We start from the raw sequence: 23786 nt of genomic DNA on the forward strand, positions 1-23786 counted from the left end.
TGACACTTTATATTACAATGCTTGCTAATTGATAGGCAGCTCACCATGCTGCCAGCAGTACAGAAAAGTCAGAAACAAAGCTGCAGTTCTTCTGCCCACCCAGCAAAACAGAGCTGGAAGATTATAGCACTGCTGTTCCAGAAGGCCTGTATTTAAATACACTCCATAAAGAAAAATCTGCAGGAGTGCATATTTGGAAGAGGTGATGTTAGGACGGCAACCAGAGCCAAGCCACAGAGGAGTTTTTACTTGAATTAAAGGAAGAGATTTGGGGTTTTAAAAAAAGGCAGGAGCAGCAGTGGTTGTATGTCTAAATCCAGAGCTATTTAGTTAATTAAAGAACCCCTCCATCCATACAAAGTATTTTCATTATAAGAAACAAAAGAGCAAGCTGATCCTCAGATTCTAGAGTGCTGAAGTAAGAAATATTTTATATTACATCCTTGAAACAGCACCTGGAGAGCCCATAATGTATGTCCATAGGGACTGTTTGCCAATATCTCCAGTGCCAGTCAGGTGGAGAAGTTGCACATCCATGGAGTTTGCTCTGCAGCAGCCCAGACTGTTTGAAAAGTAGTTTAACAAGCACAGAGGAGGTTTGCAGTAAGCAGCACACTTCCTTACTTGGGTAGCACACGCTCACTCATTAATCTCCCATAGCCCAGAAGTGCCACCAGTTTCTGAGTTTCCTTTCTCCCATTTCAGGAGTGTAGTTCATGATAGGATTTAGTGAATGAGATCCTTCAATCTACAGGAAAATCTCACAACAAGGAAGAGCATGGTGCAGGAATGTTACTTGTCTTCAGCCTCACTAGTTATAGAATTACAATACACAAGAGTTGCTCAGAATTGTGTGTCACATGGCAATTTATAACTGTCTAATCCAGCAAACTGCTAATCTGTTTTCAGATTTTTAATATCCTATTGATTAGGCTATAAATTACTGTGACATTTTTTTTCCACATTTCCCACAAGAAGGCAATTTCATAGCATGTAGATGATGTGCTAGATAATACCAACCCATTCTAAAACACTGGCAGATATTAACTGTCAGTGAAATGCAGAACAAGGAGCGAACTGGATTTCAAAGGTCATAAAGACCAGCAATTAAAAAATAATTAGAACTGCAGCAATGATTCATTTGTTATATCCAAGTTCAAAAAGATCAAACAGTAAATTCCACTGTAATATTTCAGTCCTGTGTGCGAATTGTTACTTGTGGCATAAAAGGGAATGAAGTATTTTTAAGTGTCCACACCCATTATGATTGGCAAGGGAAGAAAGATTTGGAGACAGTTTGAAAAGGTTGCCCAAGGTAACTTGGCAGCTCCAGGCTTTTGTCTCAATTTCACTGCTTGACTTACACGTCCTCCCAGAAGAAGGGAAATGTGTCCTAGGATACATTTTTAAGGACTGACCATATTTCTTACCAAAGTCTAAGAAGAATTTTGCATGTGAATGGGGATGAGTTTAAAGGAAAAAAATCTGCTTATTAAAAGGGGATGGGGAGAGGTTCAAGAAACACGCAGTTTCTGAGGCCTCCTTGGTTTATTCCTGCTTATCTCTGCTCTGAGCCCTGAAATACAATTTAGTTTTCCTGGCACAGATCCCAGGGGTTTTTAATAGTTTGGGTCTCCTTTAACTGCTGCCTCTTGCAATCAGCTAGTTCTCTGCAGGTGTTAAGCAAAACCTTTACAAATCACTTGCTCTTCCAGCTTAGTTTCATAATGCTGATGTTCAGCACAAACATCCCAGATAAATTTGAGTTTCACTGGCAACCCAATAGCTCAGGTGGCTTCATTTCCTGGGCACCTTCATTTCCTGGAAGTGTCAGACACTACCTTGCCATAACGGACACAGGTATTTTTTTATTTGTTCTTTTTAACACAAACATATTTTTCTAACAAGCACTCAGTCTCTGGATTAGCAGACTTTAAAATTTTCCCAATGAATCTTAAAATATAAATCAAATCACCGTTATTATCAGATAACCACATAGAAGTTGCCATCTTAGAAACTTTTAACAAATGTTTGTGTCAAGATCCCTTTTTTGTTAAAGTTTACCTGGTGGTAGGCAGAGCTCCCTGGGCACAGACAACATGCTGTCACCTCATTTGGGTTCACTTGGATGGACCTGACTTTGCTGGAGCAAGATTTGTACCATGTACATTCTGATCAGCAAAGAAAACTACAACAAGGACTTGGAATAAAGGAAAAAACCCATATCCCAAGATCTGCATTCTGTGTGAAACAATAGACAGACTGGAAAAGAACAGACCATTAGCAGAGACCAATTCAAACCAGAGGCAGCAAAGTACAAAGGGCAAATGGAGGTGGAAGAAGAAAGTCACAGAAGATGTTTAACTTTGAGGCTAGAAATAAATGGGTTATGTGACATACTTTGAAACTTCTGTAGGACAAAAAGTCATTAAACACTTAGAACAAGTAATTCTTCCCCCTTGGTAGATCATCAGCAATCTAGGGCACTTTGGTACAGCAGGCTGAATGCAGGTTCCCTGCTTAAAATCACAGTTTTATAAAGTCTGGCAATTCCATTGCCTACTTTTTCTGTTTTAAACAACACTCAGCACAGGGGACAGAGCAGCTGCCTAAAGCAGGAGTTGGCAAAGCCTTGTTAATAAAGAGAGAAGAGGAGAGCTTAGAAAATTTGCCTTGTAGCTGGGTCATCATTAGAAGCATTAGCCCTTTGTGTATAAGGCTGGAGCTCTCCCAGATTCTCAGCCTTTCATCATTTCCTCATTAGTTTATCTTGCACAGAGATAGCTTGCACAGAATAGCAAACATATCAAAAAATTTACTGAGGTAGGCAATTAGGGCCATATGTGTGTTAGTTTAGATTTTAAAGGATGACTAGTACCAACATTTTCACACTCGGGTGCTCTGAGTGAGACAAGCCCCTGCTAACTTCCCAGCATGGGGCACTGGAGGTGTGCTGGAGTCAGGCTGTACATCCAGTCAGTGCAGGAATCTACGGCTGAGAAATACTCTCGGGAGGACAAGGCAAAGCATGGGATGAAGTGGAAGCAATAAGCACCAAATGTTTTTGTCCCAGCACTTCAGGTGCAAGAAAATTCAGTGTGCAATGGTTCTTCCCCATTCAGACCTTCAGCAAGGCACCATTCTCATCCTCACCTTAGAAACCTCAAGAGAAGTGGTTAGGAGAACACATCTGCCAACTCAAGTGGCACCATAGCACAGTTTTCTGAGGCATCTGTTTTGGTTATTGCATCAGCTGAAGTGGTGCTAAAGTTGAAAGGCAGCAGATATTATTTAAATATCTGTAATACCTTGAGTACACCAAGGTGGAGAGATGCCCTGGAAGCAGGACTGGGTGCTCTCAGCAAAAAATACGTTTGATTTTGGATGCCTACTGGAAAACTGTCAGCTCTTCGGCAAGTTATGAAGGCCTGACGATGGATTTATATAGAAAAATTCTGTGTTTTTGTAGAACTATTGCATTTAATTGCAGAAATACACATATTGCTATGCAGAACCGTTCTTGTTCATTCTTATAGCACTGTAACCTTTCCTACATGTAGCATTTTGATTCCTATTGCATTACAGAGATAAAGCCTCTAGTGTGACTGTAAATACAGCTGGTGCTGCAGAGTTTGTCATTTACAGAGAAGAAAAAATTGGACTAACATTTTCATCCACACCAGAATCCTCTTGAAATACATTTACGGAGGGCAAAGCTCCATACAAATATATAGGTATTGTGAAAAGAAGATGAAATGAACTGCCTTGGGAGGCACTTTAAGAAACTGTGCCTTTATGACTGCTCAGGCAAAGGCCATCCTCGAATTCCATTTGCTCCACATACAGTGGTCCCCAGCGTGCCCCTGCTCACAGATGCAGCTGTTTCACAGGCCAGCAGCATATTGGATGGCTGAAGATAAAGGGCCATGCAGTGCCAGCAGGGTCAGGGCAGGCCTGTGGAAGGCTGATAGGAGTTCTGCTGCTCAGGGTGTGTTTTGGCTGGGGCCAACACACCCTTTTTCAGGATTCCCAAAATAGCACTTATCAAAAGCAGCAGGTTGACTGGGAGCACACTGCTTCACATAATGACTGCAACTGTCCCTGCCAGACTCCTACCCCAGTCAGTCTCCTGAAGCTAAAGAGATTGAAAATCTAAGAAATATCAAAAAGTAGGGACTTTTTATAGAACATGTACCATCAAATTATACGGTGAATACTCAGCATTGCAAAAGCTACCTTGAGTCATTTTTTTGTATTGTCAGACAGCAAAACCCAAAGTTTTCATTTCAACATATATATATATATATATATATATATATATATATATATAAAATATATATATTTAATTTAAAAATAAATAACAAATATAATTTGGAAACACCTAATCTCCCTTAATACTCTGTAACTTTTTTGCAGCACATCTCGCGCCATCTATTTCTAAAGATTCCCATTAAAAACACATGGGACTATTCAATTCCCCATATTCCCCAACACCATTTATGTCTTAGCCTTCATTAAGATTTTCAAGATTGTTTCAGGTTTTCTCAGCAGTTTTGAGACACTTGCTGGAAGGGATTACATTTCCAAAGTATTTGTTTTCTTATGAAAACAGGGTTTTGCTTATGTGCCAGAATCAGCAGACATGTTATAAATAGCTTTGGATAGATGACAGGAAATGATGCAAGATCTCAGGCCACTCTACAGAAGACAACTGTTTGAAGTGCTGAGGAAAGAAGGACTTTGCACCATTGACTACTGCACAGGGGGAAAAAATTAATGCACAGAAGCATCATTTACTACAAAGGGTATTAGGCTTATGAAACACAAGACCTCTTATTACAACTCAAGCAAAAAGTATTTGCTTGCAATTGCACTACAATGAGAAACGAGAAAATTAATTTTTCCTTTGAAGAGGAAAAACTGTTTAGAATTGTCTAAACTCGCTTTGTCTTTTACTCTTGGGGAGAAAAGACACTCTCCTTACATGCTACAAATGCCAACACACACACTGGAAATTCTCCAGGTTCTGACTGGTGCCAAACACTGGGATCATCTTCCTACCCTGGCATTTCCCATTAGCTTCAGCAAAGTCTCTTCCAACTCGAAGTGCTTTAAATGGGCTCCAATAACAGATGCCTAGAGGTTAAGCTGTGTCTATTCATCTCATCTGAAGAACTCTCTGTTACTCTTTGCAGTAGCAATACAGAATGGAACATTTACTCCTGGTCTCATTTTGTTTCTATCAGCTTTCATGAAGATAAAGCACAATAATTTAACCCCCAATAAATGCTTTATTTGGAATAGGGGCAAACTAAGCATTCTTAAGTGTATGGCAAAACTTTGAACAGGTGTAAGCTTAAAACAGTGACTCCAACCTTCACCTCTAGTACCAAGCTGGCTCCTTTTCCAAACAGCAGGAATCACCTCTCAGCCCACTCCCTGCCACATTTTGACACTGTAGATGACTGGACAACGTTCTGCACATGGAGAGTTACTAAATTAGTGAGAAATACGTAGGGCACCTCCCCAGCAGGGTATTTTTTAGCCAATCAGTCCAGAGAGGGATGCATTTAGGCCCTCTACATTCCCACGTTACAGTTCAGCATCGTGTGTGCCTCAAAGCAGGTGTGGACCAGCCTCCCTTCTGCACTGGGCACTGAGAGAGCATCAGCATCAGGCACACAGCTCAGCTCACACCATCATAACCCCCCAGTGCAGACAGCATCAGCAGGCTGCCTGGGACTTCTGCTGAGCTTTTACTTCAGGAGACAATGGCATATTTGATCCCTCTCACAACTGTAGCTCGGAGGCATCCTACTTTCAGGGGTGGATGGTTTCTACCCAGGATTTTTGAGTTATCTGTTCTTCTGACAGACAGAAGAGCCTAGAAGCACTCCTACCTAGGAAAGGAATAAATAATACATGACAAATTTTTTGTACTAACTCATTTTACCCATGATCTATACTTCTGTAAGTCTGAAGAACAAATTCTTTTTTTTCTCCCAGTAAAGACATAAAATCTGACTGAATCTTTGTTATTTTGGAAATGTAAGATTTATTACCTCTGTTAGAGGTACAGCAGTGCTGAAACTGGGTTATCCCAAACTTTTTCAGTTAAGGGCTAGACAAATGAACAACATCTGTCCATGTACACACTGCAGGACAGAAAAACAAACCCATTTATTAGTGGGTACTAACACATAGACATACAGTGTGTGCAGGAGAGGAGAGTTGGAGAGAAGGTGGGCAAGGCTGTCAGCCTTTGCAGAGCTCAATGAGAGGTCCAGTGCCAGCTGGTGCAACTGACCTTCATGACCTTAATTCTTGCAGAAGTGCCTGCACTGGACACCCCAGTGCTGAGGAAGCACTGAGAAGCAGACCTCAACACAGAAAGTTATTTCATAGAGGTAAATATTTCATAACCTACAGGTAATTTCATTATATAAATAGCAAGATTTACCCTGCAAGTGAGCTGGAATTAAAAAAGATAAAGAGGTAGATAAATCTTCTGCTTATAAGTGCGTCAGCATTCTCTTATCTCCAGCATATCTTTAAACTGCAAATTTCAACAGTCAAAAAACTGTTAAATGGAAACTTAAGAGATACCCCATGCCCCTAAAGTTATATTTGTTGAAAAGAAAAATATATTCCTCCCTCATTCTTTGTGTTTTATGAAACACCAGAGAACTATTTAAGCCTCAATTAAAATAAAACCAATTCCTGATAAACCTATTTTAGTAAACACAAAAAGTTGCTAACCATTATCTCATATTTCTTCTTATAGTTTAATCAGGACACTCCCAAAAAAAAACAATCAAGATGACTCAAAGAAGATGAGTTCCAACCTTTGGACCAGCTCTGATTGCAATACTGGCTTCTCATGATTGCTGCAATTCAGCAGACTCCAACACGATAAGAGTGTTCACGTGTGCTCCACAGCCTACTCCAGCAGTGCCCTGGTGACAGCAAGAGCTGCTGCATGGTTCCTGTGTGCCATCTGATGTCCCCAGCTGACAGCTCACAAACCAGCTGGCAGACCTTCTTGTGCCCCTTTGCATCCATGACCACAGAGAAAGGGCACGAACCCTTTCACTCGTGTTCAGGAGTGGGAGTGGCAAGGCCAGGCTGCACTGTGGCTGTTCTTACTTGGCCACCCAAAGCAATCAAGAGTCAGCTTAGCCACCAGACAAGATTGAGCAAACTCTTCCTGTGTCTTGAAATGGTGACCCAGAGGGGTAAGAATGCAGCTTACAAACCTCTCCCTTTTTTCTTGCTGTTAATTTTTCCAGGCCAGCCTGTCTGTTTATCCTTGATTTCTATGTTGGAAAAGAAATCAAGGATAGACAGAAAACCTAGCCCTTGCCTTCAGAGTTAAACCATACTGCCATGGCTGAACTAGGAATCTTATTAGCACTGCCCAAGTCATCCTGCTCCAAGGGCAGCTCCAAGGAGGAACTTAACACTCCCAATCCTGTCTGTCAGAGATGCTTTACAAAGACTTCACAAAACAGCACAATATTAATCAAAACCAAGGTGGTGATTTTCCCCTCAACCCAACAAAGGTTTCTAGACGTCAGCTGTTTATTTTCTCCTCACAGACTACCCAAGCTGGTATTTCCACAAATGCATGGACTATCTAGATACTTCCTTGAAGTAAAGTGAGATTGTTATGGTTTGTGATAATATCCCTGTTTCAATAATTAAAGGCAACTCATTTGCTTGTAGTAAAATTGCTTCAAGGACAATGTGTACAATTTGCGATCAAAGTACTGCCCTGTACCCCGTGTTTATCATCCCAGGTCCAAAGACGTTTGTTAGTAAACAATAGCAATGTAATCATTGCTAGGCAGCAAGGAGTCAGAGGCAGGGCTTGAACAGGCTGCTGTCAACTAAGAAACATCAACAAAGAAGTGCAGGGACTGCTGAAATCAAGAGAAGCAGCAGGGCAGTAATGGAAACTTTTGAACCTTTTCACACAGAGGAACAAGATGATTTGTCTTTCTGATTGCTGAAATGTTTCAGATAGCAGGAGAACTTGGGAATATGTGCCTTCATGACAGCTAGTAAACTTCTCTGACCTTGGAAGGGAGCTCCATGTGGCATGACAATCAGTAATCAGAACAAGCTCTAACTGCTCTGATACAGCTTTACTGCGGGAGCAGATATTCCCTTTTCTCTTCACAAGTGCTCAGTGCTCTCCTTCATTCACTGCACAAGGCAGTGCTCACCTGATTACCAGCAACTGGATACCGACAAAAACCAAAATCTGTGTACTGCCCTTTGTGCTGTTCATCACATATTGCCCCAGTCTGAGGATAGAACCACCAGGGCTTAAGGGCTCTGCAAATAACCATTAAATTAATTTCGACAATCTGAAAGAATGTCAGAATATTATCATTCCCATGTTCTGAACTGAGTCACAAAAGAACAAGGTCAATGAGCAGATTTAAGATTACTAGAACTAAAATTTGCAGGAGTTTTGTACTTTATTCCACTGTTCAGCTTTTCAACTCACTTTTCAAAGTCCTTGGTCCTGGCACCGAGATCTCCAAAGCTCTGAATTCTGAGTTTACAAGTTATTCTAGGCTTTGACCAGGCAGTTGCCCAGCTCCAGAAGCCCCCAAGTAGCTGAGTTTGTACACCCCGAGTTTGTGCACCCTCTGTGCCAGTCTCTCCACTCCCTCTCAGAGCCCATCTAGTTTCTCCAAGTCTCTTCCTCGGTTTCTGTTTTTGTTTCTCCCGTCCAATTAAAACCTCATTTTTTACAAGCCTTCTCTCCCAATCTATTTCTGAAAAGTTCCATTCCTATTTGGTCTCTGTTTCTTTCACGAGTTCAGGTAGCTGCTGGAGCAAACAGGAGCCACAAAAATGATACATGGCAAGAGCACTCCACTTAAATTCAATTAAGGTGCCCAATCCCAACATAACCTGTAGAAGCCTGTGGATGCAGTCACAGGAAAATTTCTGTAGTGGTGTGGGCTGGAGCACACCCAGGATTCACAGCATGGGAATTAATCTGCTAACAGATCTCTCAGTCTGCAAAACCTGAGGTCTCCAGTTCATGAACACCAAGAAAGGTAAAACATGCATTTTTGATTCTGGATTTCAGGATTGCCCTCCTCTTCTGAAACAGGCAAGAGTCTTTTTAAAACTTTTTTGTTGTTGTTGTTTGCTTGTTTTTAAGTAGGGAAAAATCAGTGGTCTCCTTTGCCCCAGTTCTTGTAAAGTAAGCAATTGTAAAGAAACATTCCAACAAAGTTCAGATTTGGAAATCTACCTGGCACAAAAATGTTGCCATCAGAAGAATTAGCCATCAGCACAGTGATGGTCTGTCAAAAGAACCTTCCCGAGCCACCAAGAGGCTGCAAGTGCCAAGTGCTGGGACACTGCTGGAGCTGTGAGCGCCTCTCCCCAAGCCCGCTCCTCTGCACAGAACGGGCACATTCACACCTCTCCCCCAGCAGAAGGTGCACAGAAAGCAGCACGGCTGCCTCACCTCTCCAGGTGCTTTCTCCTCACATTCTCGGGCAGGAAAGCCTCTAGCTGTCGAGGAAGGTGGTGGTGAAAGAGTCTTGCTGCACAGGAGCGCATTAAGGAGGAGAAGAAGAGTTTCTGAGGAAGAAATGTCCCCGTCAGTGTCACCCCATGGGTGAGTGACAGGCTGCTGGGGGAGCCCAGGTTCCAGGGAGTGAGGGGCACCTGCTACTGTGATGCAGAGGACCCTATTCAAGCTTCTCTTCCCCTTCACAAAACCTATTTTGGGAAAGGCCCTCAGCAGTGCAAAGCAGGAGGCTGTAAGAAAATATCTCACTCTCCAGGACAAAGATTTTTACTATTCTTTTGTTCCAGTGCATGGTCACACAGCCTCTCTTACCACCCAAAGCCTGCTGCTTGCCTGGTGTCCTGGTGCAGACCCCACGCTCCTCACTGCAGCTACTGCAGGGCTGTGGGACAGCAGGGGACACAGAGAAACAGGCAGAGACCCAACCATCAGGGGAATGCAACACTGAAGGAGATGAGGAGCCAAGTATTTAAATAATCTCCATCATCGGCTTCTCTGTGATCTCAGGTTTTGCCTGATTGGAGACATGGAAGAAACTATATGTGACTGTATGCAGGGGATGAGGGGAATGATAACATTAGCCCACCTTTCTAATGGTTACAGAGGCTGTAATTTCATTTTCTTTCCATTTTATCTTGTGTGAAAAGCATTCCAAGTTGTGCCGCACCCCCTAAATCCTATTAAGAAAAACTAGATTTCATAGAGCTGTTTTCCAGTGTGCTAAATTCGGGTTTTGTGGATGTTTGACAGTTTTCCATTAACTCCCAGATGAGCAGAGGCAGCCAGGTCAGTGAACACCGGGAGAGCAGGACTCCTTGCCCAGGTGTCTTGCCTGAGTTCAATGTCCTTTACAGAGCCCCCCTGTCCAGCCTCAGCAGAGCCTGTCCCACCCCTCTGGCACTCAGCAGCACACAGGTGAGAGCAGGAGACCTGGAGGAGAGGCAGCTCATGCCAGCAGCCCTGCTGCAGGGGTTAATGCTGCAGCACATCGGTGAGGCCACCACTGCCACGCCACTGTCACCTTCGGGACCCCCAGAGCTGCAGGAGGGACTGGCTCACCTGCAGCAGCAGCACAGACTGCCTGGAGCCCTCCAGCATCACACTGGCTGTCTTGGCAGGCAGAATCCAGAAAAAACTTCCCCAAACCCACCCTTGTGTTCTTTAAAACAAGCTTTTATTTATGCTACTGCTAGAGAAATATACTTGAGAATCTATCTGAAATATACAGAAAAATAACCTGAGTCCCCAGTCTACCTTCAGTTGTATTTTTCTTGAAGCTCTGAGGCTCCTCTCCCTCTGCAGAGCAAACACAGCATTTGCAGGAATAAAGCTGCACTTATGTAAGTTTCTGAGAATGCCAAGTTGAAAGTCTGACAGAAGAAAAACTTCTGGTAAAAACCTATTTTTTGTCTTTTCAAGAGATCTAATCTATCTTCTGTGCATTCCTGACCTTCAGAAAGCATTTTCATCTCACACGTTAAGTATAACAATCCTCTTAACAGGGAACATTTTGTTAGAGCTTTAAATTGGGTTACGTAAATTATTTGTAGTTCTGACAGCAGGTTTCTCTTCCGTCCACGAGGACAGTTGTTATGAGCTTGCTACAAGGTTCATTTGCAATCACTGCAGATAATCATCTGAAGGGACTGTTTGAAAGGAGATTTTATCTGGGGCATATGCTACAAGTTTGTCGAGGCTTTTTATAAAAGCAGCATTTCTGCCAAATAATTTGCAGTACAGTAACATGCATGAGAATTAAGACATCCCTGATGGGGATGGTACAAAAGTGAACAAAAGTTTTTCTAACTTTAACAAACTTTAGGAGGCACAGAACACAAAGAAAAAAACCCCAACAATATATTTGTCTATAGGTGATACCGAGCATGTCTCAATGCATGGTTTTACTTTTGTTAACTGCACTAGGAATTGCAAACACTCAGGATGAGGCTCTTGGTTCACACTAGGTACTTGTTCAGAAAAAAAAGTAGAAAAAATATTCAAAGTTATAGCACTACTTTTAGCATTGTATCAGAGCAGTCAGCGACTTAGAAACACACTTTGCAATACTCTCTTTTCATTCTTTCTTCTCCCCAGCTTGTAGTCATGCATAGGCTTAGGCACTGGTTTTGAATGGGAAGAGTTCTCTGGCAGCAGAGCCCTCCTGCCTCCCTTTCTCTTGTCACTGGTAAGGCTGATTGGGGAAAAAAAATTCTACTGATTTCATCATGAGTGGGAAAAGAAAGGCATCATTTATAAATTTGGATTGATATTTAGGTTTCCTATTATATTTATGAGCTCTCAACAGCCCCTTCCTGAATAAAGCAATAAAATGATATTTTATTAAAGTGGAAAGTATTTTGCTTGGCTTTAAGAACAAAAATTTACTAAAACAAAATTTTAAACCAAAAACTTTCAAATTAAAATATGGAAATTTAAGTCTTTGTAAGAGCACTTCAGATATTTTTCTCCCTAAGCAACAAGAGCAAAAAGTTTCATCCCATGCTAAATACAAGCCAATCTAGTAAATCTGATTTCTACACTCCTGCTGGCATTACATTCTCCACAACAGTGGTGCAGAAACCAACAAACCTTTCTGCAACATCAGTGTACTGCAAGGAGCAACATTTTCAAGGAGGAGAAAACCTGTAGGTCAGTAAATCACACACACACATGCACAAACACAAGAACCATGCAAAAGGTGCTCAGCCGAGAGGACCGTTACCCACAAAACTTAACATCTACTAACATTTCCAAATCTTCCCAGGAATGCTTTACCTTGCTATTTCCAGTTCTATTGAGCTAACTGATGGTATTTTATCTTTCCCTCCACTCCTTTATTCAATGCCAAACATTTCTTTTCAGCAGTCTACTGAGTTGTCTCATGGTTTTATTAGCAGTTCTTCTTAAAATACTTTATCTACAGAGAATGCAATGCATTAGGACATCTAAGGACAATGTTAGTACTTCTAGGGACAACATTAGTACTTCTAGGGACAATGTTAACCATTCCTATGAATTATCTAGAGACACTAGCTGATTAATATGAAATTATTTTATTTCTATAAACGACAATATATTATTATTTTGGCAATTCTCAAAGAGAAAGAGATTTCTAAGTATTAGTTAGAAAGATTCATCTTTATACTTCTTTCTCTCTAAACAAACAGATCTCATGGGAGAATACACACAGACATTCAACTTACCATTACTGCAGCTATCTTTTGAATTCCTCAGTATCATTAATATTAAAGCAGAAAGAACAGAATGAACAATTATCCTAATGATACCACACCAGAACTAGCAAAATGATTTTTAAAAAGTCATCCAGAAGAAGTGAGAAGGTCAACCAGAAAACACGAGTCAGGAATAGCTGTGCTCCAATGAGGAGGGGAAGGTTATGTTGCTGTGATATGAGTAGTGCACAGCTGTTACTCTAGTAATAATTCATCATATTAATATTTAAATGAGAGGAGGAGAAGGAAGGCACGAGATTGTGTGTGACTCAATGGTCCCTCCCTGTCCTCAAGCAGAAAAATAGGCCACCAATACAGAAAGAGCATTAGGAGCTGCAGAGTGGGAAGGTTTGTTTTCATTACCTCATGAATAAAAGTGGGCAAACTGGTCCCTGAAGAAGTCTAGAAATTATCCTGCTTTTACTACAGCAAGTCAAATTCTGTTTCTAGTCTCAGAAGCAGCCATTGCCTAATGAACAAATTGATCCAGCAGCCAGTGCTCTAGGTCTGCACGTGGTGTTTCTTGGATTTCAGTGTATTTCCAGCAAGCCTCTACACTTCCTCCAAAGAGCTGTCTGCAGGAGTCTCGCCTGGCAGCCCTTCACAGGGAATTGCTGAATTGCTGCTGTACTTTGCCAGTTATCTCGAGACACATTTATAAAAACATTTCTTTATGGGGACTAACTTAGCTCCAGTGTTTGTGCATTGCCTGGGCCCAGCGGGGCCTCTGGATGGGCAGGTCAGGGGACCTGAGGAGGAGCAGGAGTGTCTGGGGGTGTTTTGAGGAGCAAAGCCTCAGCCCTGGGGAGCTGGGGGAGCTGCTGAGGTAGAACAGCAACACCCAGCAACAGCAGGCTCGGCCCGAGGTGGAGGGCTGGAGGAACAGCTGATGCAGGCATTACCCAGACAGATGTGGGTGGCATCCCTGGCAGGAGAGGCAGCCTGACTACACTTGGTTGCATAGAGGGTTGCACAACTTTATCCAACAATTCAATATAAACGCACCTCTCACATGCTGGGTTTGGGGAGGTTGGGATTTTCTTTTGCATTCTGTACAATTCCCTTGTCTTTGTTAGCAGAAGTATTACTGTGATAGCCCTGGTTGAGCATTGCCTTGTTGGCTGTGTAACTCTAAGAAGGTAATAAGCAACCATTTAACCAGAAACAGACATGGACTCCAGAAATGGCCATGAGACTAAATAACAAATAGTTTGTAACAGAACAAATCCACAGAAAAGCATTTGGTTTCGTGCTTGGCATGAAAATACAATGTACACAAAGTACAACATTAGGAGATGCCAAATTCATGCTTTAACTAACATCAGTTCTCAGGGCACCAAGATAAATCCTTCATCAGAAATTTTCTAGTTTTTCCTGTTCAGGCAAAGATGTTCCTCCCACCTTTCATTTTGTTAGCCTAATCCTTCATGAACAAGTTTGCAAGCAACCTGAGTTAACATTGATATTATTTTTAGCTGATTGTTACGAAGGTTTTGTTTACTGTATCCTGTACAAAACGATTTGTTACTAATACATTACAGAAAACACCCCTCATCAGATCTTTTCCATATCATTGTCAGCATCCCAGCCAAGTAGCATTTACAGCTGGTCCTCATGACTTGCTCCAAAGGTTTTTACACAAAGCTGAATCAAGCCCTGGACATGTTGGAGGAATGGAGAATATTGGTCTAGGCTGCTTTCAAAGAGTAGATGAAAGGATCTGCAGGAAGATACCTCTTCTCTGTTTTAGTAATAACACTAACATGTTGGCTTGCAGGGATTAAATTGTTCCTTCCTGGATTTTGGGAGTGCTGGAGGAAGAAATTATCCACACTGGGTTTAATCCCTGGCAGAGTCCTCCCTCCAGCTCCACCACTGCTCCTGCCCCATGGCTAGGACAGATACATGAGGCTGGGATTATGCACCTTTGCTGATGTATCAGTTTAAGTCAGAAGAAAAAACTGTGGACAAAGGCCAAAAAGTCTTTGCAGCCACCAGATAGCTAATTGAAGGCAAATGTGTCATGGAAGATAAACATTTTCAGGTACAGACTGGGCCAGCTGACAGATTTAATAGCTTCCATAAAACACCAGATTGCAACAGCTTTTACAACTGTCCTTATTGGCAGCCATCAATTTCCATCTGGGCTTGGTGGCTACCAGATCAGTGTGCAGTGTTTGAGGAGGTGCAGAAGCCCAAGCTCATATTTGCTCTTCTTTCAGTGACAGAAGTTGCCAGTTTAATCCAAATCCATGGTCTTGATTCAGAAGAGGCTACAGCCTCTATTGATGAATACATTTGAGATTAAGGTTTTTTTAGGATTTGTCTAATGCCTGCTCAAATGCCACACCATTCCAGCCTATGCTCTTAGTTAAAAAGGAAAAAAAATGGCAAATTCATGCTTGCCCTGGGAACAGAGGGGTCAATGTGAAGAGCCATGCTGACACCACAATCCCCAAACCCTCATCGTATGCAAATTCTAATCGAATTAGCATGTGTTAAAGTGCAAACACCAGATGTAAATGGCTGGGTACAGCCCTGGCATGGCCCAACACAGCCTACATATGTGCCCAATTTTTCCTTAACCAAGCCTCCATGGCTTGGTCTTCCTAGTTGAAACTGGGCAGTTGAGCTTTCCCAAGGCCACACAAGAGGACAAACTCCCCTCTGGCTCTGCCAAGGCCACGTGGTCCACTTGAGATATTAACAAATGCTCTCAGAAGTGCTCTGTCTAATTTAGATTCCAAGTAACAGCAGCAAGGCTTACATAGTTATTTAACAGTCAAAAGAGAGGGGTAGGCTTTTTATAGTCTAAACTTTACGAAGTGATAAAGATCTATTAATCATCTAACATGCAGTTTATCTACAGACAAATAGGATTAAAAATAGAGCAGGTAGTTTCGGCTCCTCTTTTTTTTTTTTTTTTTCTTAATTGGCATGAGAACAGCAAGCTGGAAGATGAGGAAAAAGAAGGTTGCTGAGGATGCCGAGCACAAGGCTGTGGCTGAGCTGCAACCAGAGCTCTCTCAATTATTTTCTCTCCCTGATGAGAGGCCAGATCTTAGGTACCCTTGAGTGGCCCTTTTCGGTAATGAGGATCTCAGTATTTGGCCTATTCATATTTTTCATTTCATTTCTCTGCACTTGGTCCAGGAAATCACAAGGCTTTTCTTGGCATTTTACCACAGGAATCAATGCAAAGAATTATTCATTTTAAGTGCTTGGCTGTGCCTCAGAGTTTTTTAATCTTTCCTTTCCTAAATGTAACTGATTGACAGGAGTGTGTATGCCTGGGTCAGTTTTCAACTCATGTTCCTAATAGCTTAACTTGAAAGAAATACAGTTTCACAAAGAATTTTCCTTGGGACAGTCAGGAAACCCTTCTTGTCAATAAATAATTTCTACCAAGTGAAACACTGACAGAGCTATGCTGCTCAGCTAAGTATACTGTGAAACATTAACCTCCTTCCCTGTCTCGTGGTGGCAGAGACTGTGTTTTGCTGCTTTGTGACCCATGACTGACCTCACCATGAACTCCCATATTTTCAGCACACCTCCTTGAGGTTTGGGATTGAGTTGGCATCTGTATTTAAAGAAGCAGATGGGAAACAGCAACTTTCATTCCTTCCTTGTCTTTACAGAGCATTATATACAGTGAGAATGGGGCAGGTAGTGCCATGGCCCCTGTTCCTCACCCAGGACACAAATTTGCTCCTGTTGCTGCTGGATGAGAGCTGTGACACTGGAGATGCCAGGGCTGTCATTCCATGGAGCTCCAGGACCTTGTGATAAAGTTCTGAGGGTGCCAGAGGCTGAGAAGCTCTGGGAGACGCCTCCATACTCCAACAGCCCTAGCAAGAAGGGAGAGTGCCCAGAAGAAGATCATGGGTGATGCCAGAGCAGCACGTGGGCAGGAGCATCTCACCAGTATCCTGACTGACACCTGTGCCTCTGGCTCTTCCCTCTCCACTCCTTCCAACCTCACCCCTCCACTGAGTAAGTTTCTCTACACCCACACTTCTCCACACCCACAGTTCTCTCTCCTTCACCTGTCATAATATGCACCGTGGCTGTGCTGGCAAGCCCATGACACCTTCTTCACTGCTTTAGCAGGCCCAGCGAGGGAAGCCTGGGTCAGGCAGCTGCTCTTGGGGTGCCAGCCAAGCAGAACAGCAGCCTTCCCTTCCAGCCATGTCTCCAGAGGACCTTTTCTCACAGTGGCACTGCCCTGCACGGGGATCCATCTCAGGAGGGCTGTGTGGATTTGCCAAGCCTGCGCCTGCAGCCCAGAGCTATTTTATAATTAGGATGCTTCACTCAAACAAGACAAGTTGTTAAGAGACATATACAGAAGAGTGTTTTGTGGAAGGCTGGGTAAAGAATAAGGCTGTTTAATGTCCTCACAATGATCCAAAAAGGAAAGGAAAGGATTTTTCTTTTCATTAAAAGCCAAGCCAGACCAAGCCCCACTTTTCCCTCAGAGTCAGCAGAGCACCCAGCCTTCTGTACAAAGGCTGCTACAGCCTGCTCACCTGCCCAGGCCTGACAGTGCTGCCCTGAGAGAAAGAAAAAAGCCAAACCAAACAAACAAAAATCCACTCTTACTCAGAAGTCAGTCCTGCAACCTGTGCACAGCAGCCACAGCAGAGCCAGGACAGCTGAGGAGACAGGAGGGGAGTGTGGAACAACTCACACAGCACAGAACACACAGCTCACACAGCACAGAGCTCACAGCTCACACAGCACAGAGCTCACAGCTCACACAGCACAGAGCTCACAGCTCACACAGCACAGCACACACAGCACAGAGCACACAGCTCACACAGCACAGAGCACACAGCTCACAGCTCACACAGCTCACACAGCACAGAGCTCACAGCTCACACAGCACAGCACACACAGCACAGAGCTCACAGCTCACACAGCACAGCACACACAGCACAGCTCACACAGCTCACACAGCACAGAGCTCACACAGCACAGAGCTCACAGCTCACACAGCACAGAGCTCACAGCTCACACAGCACAGAGTTCACACAGCATAGCACACACAGCTCACACAGCACGGAGCACACAGCTCACACAGCACACAGCTCACACAGCCCAAAGCTCACACAGCACAGAGCACACAGGGCCCAGCGCTGCAGCATGACTGGCCGAGCTCAGCTCCCTCTCTCTGCCCTGTGCCCGAGCTTCTCTTGGGAGCCTGTGCTCCCAGCAGAGCTGAGGGACACAGGGAGCAAAGTACATGCCATGTAGTGGCCAGGCTTTGCCAGGGAAAAGGTGACAAGGGGCGCTAAGCTGCCCCACACTTTTGGAGGTGACACTCAGACATTGTCCTGCCCATTTGCACGCACAGCAAGAGGTGTGCAGTACAACCTGCACGGCTCAGCAGGAGCAAACCAAAGGAAAAAGCCATCTGGCACTCACTGTCTGCATGTACCATTAGCACTTGCACTTATGAGAGCTGCTCCTGCCAGGCCAGGTGCCCGTGCCTGCCACCGAGGCTGGTCACACTGGGATTTGTCACCAGGGCCTTGGCACTGCCGCCTGCCTTGGCTGCTCTGCCTGCTCGGTGCTGGCCACCCGGCACGTCCTGGCCTCCTGCTGGCTCAGCATGAGGAGCTGTCAGTGGAGCTGTCTCTGGGATCTTCTCTTGTCTGGCATCTCCCTCCAGAGCTTGTGGTTGAACTCCTGTTATTTGGCTTTCAGAACCAGTAACTCTCATGCTTCAACAGAGATGCTCAAGCAGGATTGAGAAACCCAGAACTCTGCTCTACCTGCTTTACCTGCTCAGCCTCCCTTACAGCCCTCCCTTGGCCAAGCTAAAGTAATTTCAGCAACTTGAATGGTAAAACATTTAGCCTTTAGGTTACAGCTGGGAGGAAGCTGTAACAGCAGAATGGACACAGCCATCCTTATGCAGTCTTAGAAATTCATAGAATTGTAGAATCACAGAATGGTTTGGGTTGGAAGGGACCTTAAAGATCATCTAGTTCCAACTCCCTGCCATGGGCAGGGACACCTTCCACTAGACCCCGTTACTCAAAGGTCCAGCCAACCTGACCTTGAACACTTCCAGAGATGTGGAATCCACACCTTCTCTGGGCAACCTGTGCCTCACCACCTTCGTAGTGAAGAATTTATTCCTCATGTCTTACCTAAATCTACCCTCTTTAGGTTTAAAGCCATTCTCCCTTGTCAAAAGTCCTTGTCCAGCTTTGTTGTGGCCCCCTTAGGTAATCCCTACTGTATGTACCCAACCATGAGGGGCAAATCCATGAAGAGTGATTCACCCTGCTGCCTACTGACCTGACCCAAGAGCTTTGGATGTGCATATTCAGAGACTAAAAGCATGACATTCACAACAAATACACCACCCCAAATATGGAAATTTTCCTGCCACATCCTCACTGTAGCTGGCTTAGTCTTGACCCTGTAAATGGACAAAGCCTAATGCTGGCAAAGGTAGAAAAATCTCTGTCAAGAGCTCAAACTGTGAAATAAACAAAAGTGTTATAGGGAAGGAGAATGGGGAAAGAACGAGAGAAAGAACGAGAGAAAGAACGAGAGAAAGAACGAGAGAAAGAACGAAAGAAAGAACGAAAGAAAGAAAGAAAGAAAGAAAGAAAGAAAGAAAGAAAGAAAAAGAAAGAAAGAAAGAAAGAAAGAAAGAAAGAAAGAAAGAAAGAAAGAAAGAAAGAAAGAAAGAAAGAAAGAAAGAAAGAAAGAAAGAAAGAAAGAAAGAAAGAAAGAAAGAAAGAAAGAAAGAAAGAAAGAAAGAAAGAAAGAAAGAAAGAAAGAAAGAAAGAAAGAAAGAAAGAAAGAAGAAAATCAACAGAGGTTATATTATGCATGAGGATCAGGCAGCTTAAAGTGCCATAAAATCCTTTATACAAATATTCTTGAAGTAAAATGAAATAGCAGCTCTTCTCGGGGAAACTGCAGCTACCCTCAGTGATTATAGCAACAGCCTGAATGATGCCATATGTTTTCCTTTTTGAACCAATTGCTCTCACTTGTGGTATGTACCTGTACCTTACAAAGTACTTTAGATCCAGCATATCAAGTTCAAGTGGAAACTGTTTAATAGATTTATACGCTCAGGCTGGATAGGGCTTTGTTCCATAACTATTTCTCATGGTGAGATAACAGAACTGCATGAGTCACTAACTGTCCATCAAATCACACATAGGTTTATTCATGACTCTCCTTACCCCTGGGAACAGATAAACAGTTTAGATATCCCTCCATTAAATCTCTCCAGGACCACCTAGTCACAGATTTGTTTTTGATTTCCTACTTTTAAAAGCTTTTGTCCTTGTCGACTGAGTTCACTACAGGCAAAGTTGGTGCAGTATTACTCTTTTTTATTCCAATCCCTGCTTTTGCCAGAAGGTTAGTCAACATCTTTAGTCCTACCCCACTTGCTCAGACAAAATCTCACTGATTGCAAAGATGAATGGGGCTCATTTCCTCATTTTGTCCCATGGGACAAGAAACATACTTTATAATGCTCCAGGTTACATATGGCTCAGATATACTGCCAGGGCCTTCCAGCCTGTTCCAGGGCAGATTTCCTGTATCCCAGACAGCTTCCCATTTAAACAGGCACAGACTTCCTTCCCACCATGCAGGTGGGACCATAAGTACCCATGACCCTGCATTATCAAGCCCATATCTCTTGAGCAGGTCACAAGGGCATAGTGGGAGCAAAGAGGTAGTGTTTAAGCCACCAAACAGTTATTCTTTCATCAGAGCAGCAATGAAACCAGCACTGCACAGATCCAAAGAGGAAATTCTGCCATAATAAGCTTAGATCAGAATGCAAAGTAGGTGGAAACAGGCCAGTTAATGACTTCCAGCTCCTGCATGGAGAGCACAGTGGAGGAGGACAAATGGAGCAGTGTCTGTCCTTCGCTTGAGAAGTCACAGAGCTCCTTTCTTCTAGATGCTCCATTTGTGTATTTGGAGTGGGGGTGGCTTTAGGGATGAATACACACAACAACACTAGAAACATGCCACACATTTAGATCTCAAATCAGACAGGCTTCCACAACATTCTGCAGTATTATTAGCTGGATTTTCATGTAACTCATTCCAGGACAGAGCTATTTCATGAATTCAGATATCACACTGAGTCCTAAGAGCAGTACTTCTCCCTTGGGGCTGGGAAGGCAGGAAAGAGAGGAAGGTCTGGAACCTACCACTTGTACTTGGGTCCCTTTCCTTACTCACAAATTTCAAACCACTTCCAAAATATACTGAACTTGTCATAGAATAAAGGGCACAGCCACCACCTCATCTTTCACAGGACAGGGAAAAATCCTCCAGCATGCAGTCACAGCATCCAACTAGGGCTGAAGGACAAGGGAGGGGAAAGAAAACGACATCTGTGACCTGCCAGTGGATTAGCATTGAAATAAAGATTGAGCTCCATAATATACAGCCCTATCAAAATCTGGGCTTGATAAAAGTCCAGGCTCTACCCACACAGCAGGACCAGTAACTGCCTGGGAGCCAGCAACAGGCCCAGGCCAAAGAGAAGCAGGTCAAGAGTCTCTAAGGCTCAACCACTTTATTCAATACACACAACCAAAACTGCCAAAAAGTCTGCAGGACTGTACAGACAAGCAGCAGGTCTGCCTCAGGCTCTGCTACCCCTCTGTGTCATCATCCCACGAAGATGGTTGGCTTGTCCTGTGTTTCTCAGATGTCTGCCTTCACTGGTCACAGCTCTCTCAGTCAGAGGGAAGTTTGGGAGTGAAATTCCAGACTCCCACCCTTTTGCCACTAAAGCACCCAACCATGCCATTCCCCTAGCGTTCAGTTGGCCCTCAGATTTGATTTCCCACAGAGAGATCACCTCCACTCTGTCCTGCCTCTGTCCCACCCCTCCAGGGGCTGAGGAGCAGGTCCCATCTCTTCTATTCCCTTATCCTGAGAAAGCTGATGGCCAAGGCATTCCCAGACAGCCAAGCAGTCAGTGCTGCACTCACTGCCACGTTCAGCAGACAAAGTTCAGGGACGCCCTTGCTGGCAGAATGACCCAGTCAGTCACCAGCTAGCAGTGCCTCAGATAAAACCTCCTGAGAGGGAGAAGGGTGAGAAGCACAAAGACTCACACTGACTGTTGCTGAGAGACACTTTGACACTTCAGCACCCTGAAAAAAGGGTGTTCTGGGGCTGAGCAAATCCAGAACATTAACTTTCAGAAGTGTGGGCAAACACTTCTGCCTGGTTCTTTTGCAGCACATGACCCTCACTTTGAGTGCAGGTTTCCACCCGAAACTCAAAGCAAAACTGCTGGAACCACAGACTTTTACAGAAACTCTGCTCAAAATAACTACCTTAGCTCAGGTTCACTAAAAATTCAAATTTCTCCTGTAGGCAGGGTACAGGTTTTTAGGCTAATGAGGAGAACAGCAGGTGGGGGTTCCAGGGGAAGGACTAAGGAGAGAAAGAAAAGGAGAGCCAGCAGCCCAGCAGCTCTGCACACCTACCCCTTGAACCACCACACCTGTTCCTGAGCTGTCAGCATTTCTGAACTCAGTCCCTGTACATGACAATGAAGTTCTTTGCCTTAATGACCACATCTGTTTGCTGCCCATTGGGAATAAGGACTGTAAACTTTTCCAACACTCACACGAGTGCTTTTTGAGCTTTCTGCTCCCCTTGCTTTGTGGCCACTCTGCCCATGCTCCAGCCGTGACCTTGTGCCTTCCCTCTCTGTTGTATTCCAAGCTGGAAGCCTACTCCACTTACTCATTTTAGCAGCCCATTCTCCTTATCTGTTGTAAACTCAGCAATGCAAAGAACGTGAGACCCAACAGCACTTGGATGGGACACCTGATGTCAGGAATAGCTTCTCTGGCTCCTTGAGCAGGACTGCAGCTTGACAAAGCTTGCCTGACAAACACCACTGCAAGCCTTGGAGAATGTGGGAACAACTCTTCCCTCCTGTGAGTTGGATCTGTTGCTTTCCACCCTGGATAAAAGGCTGTTCAGCACTCAGGGCTGCCAGGATCGCCAGAAGCTGCTCTTTCCTTGGTTTTTGTTTTTTTTTTTTTCCCTCATAAGCCACAGACAGAAGAAAACCACAGAAGGAAGAAAAGCCTTTAATCAGCATTGGAGATTTGGCTACTATACTTCAATTCTCTCTTTTATTTTTCAAACAGGCAGATCTATAGCAGAGATAAGCATATGCCTAAGCAGTTTGCTGAATCAGAATCAAAAGAGCACTCAGATTCTTCACTCAAAAGTTGCTTTGATAGCTTAGTTATGCAACTCACTTAAACAGTGCATGTAAATGAAATAAATACTTTTTTTCTTCCCATGCTTTTGATGCTGATATTTCTGTAGGAAAAACTGCATATCCCATCTCTAACACAATTCACTCTTCTTTGGCAAGCCTGGCACTGCTGGGTAGTGCAGACAAGTTGTCACCTTGTCCACAGTGACATTGACAGGCAATGGGTTTTGGTCCCCAGGAATCAGACTGCTAAAGGCAGTCTGGCAAATAGCTGCTATTCAAAATACTCTTAAATCTCTGCTCTGAAGACACAATGTAGACTGAAAAAGAGCTGTAATATAACAGCCCTGACTCAAACACAAGATTTTCTCAATGCAGTAAAAATGACACACTTTCTGACTAAAGGTATTTTTGCTGGCAGAGCAATTCCCAGATCAGTAAGTTAAATAACCTAAACAGGAAAAAGATCACATTGATTTAATTATCCACCTACAATGGTATTTTAACGATACAGAAATGGCATAATGTTTTTTCCTTTAACAAGCATTTCATTATCATAAGTTCTAATGCGGGCCTGGCCTTAAAGACCTGGGGGACAAATTTAAGCTGTAAGTCACTTTATGCTGGAAAAATTTGTAACCATTATGCTTTGCAGATACGAGAAGCCAGTGCATTCTGCTGCACAAAGCAAAGGCACTTACTTTGGTGTTTTTTAGAGAGAAGACGTTTAGTTTAATTT

At 43.5% G+C, this 23786-nt stretch overlaps 1 protein-coding gene across 1 annotated transcript in view; it reads right to left on the reverse strand.

Annotated features, from left to right (window-relative positions):
- MAPK6 (mitogen-activated protein kinase 6) overlaps window positions 1-12997 on the reverse strand; it is a 28161-nt gene extending 15164 nt beyond the window's left edge. The window contains exon 1 of the mRNA XM_014874081.2: window positions 12766-12997. The gene's annotated coding sequence lies outside the window, so the exon portion shown is untranslated. The remainder of the gene's footprint in view (window positions 1-12765) is intronic.
- Window positions 12998-23786: the final 10789 nt, after the last annotated feature.

The sequence above is a fragment of the Sturnus vulgaris genome, chromosome 13 (assembly GCF_052056855.1).
Source record: "Sturnus vulgaris isolate bStuVul1 chromosome 13, bStuVul1.hap1, whole genome shotgun sequence".
Lineage (NCBI taxonomy): Eukaryota > Metazoa > Chordata > Aves > Passeriformes > Sturnidae > Sturnus > Sturnus vulgaris.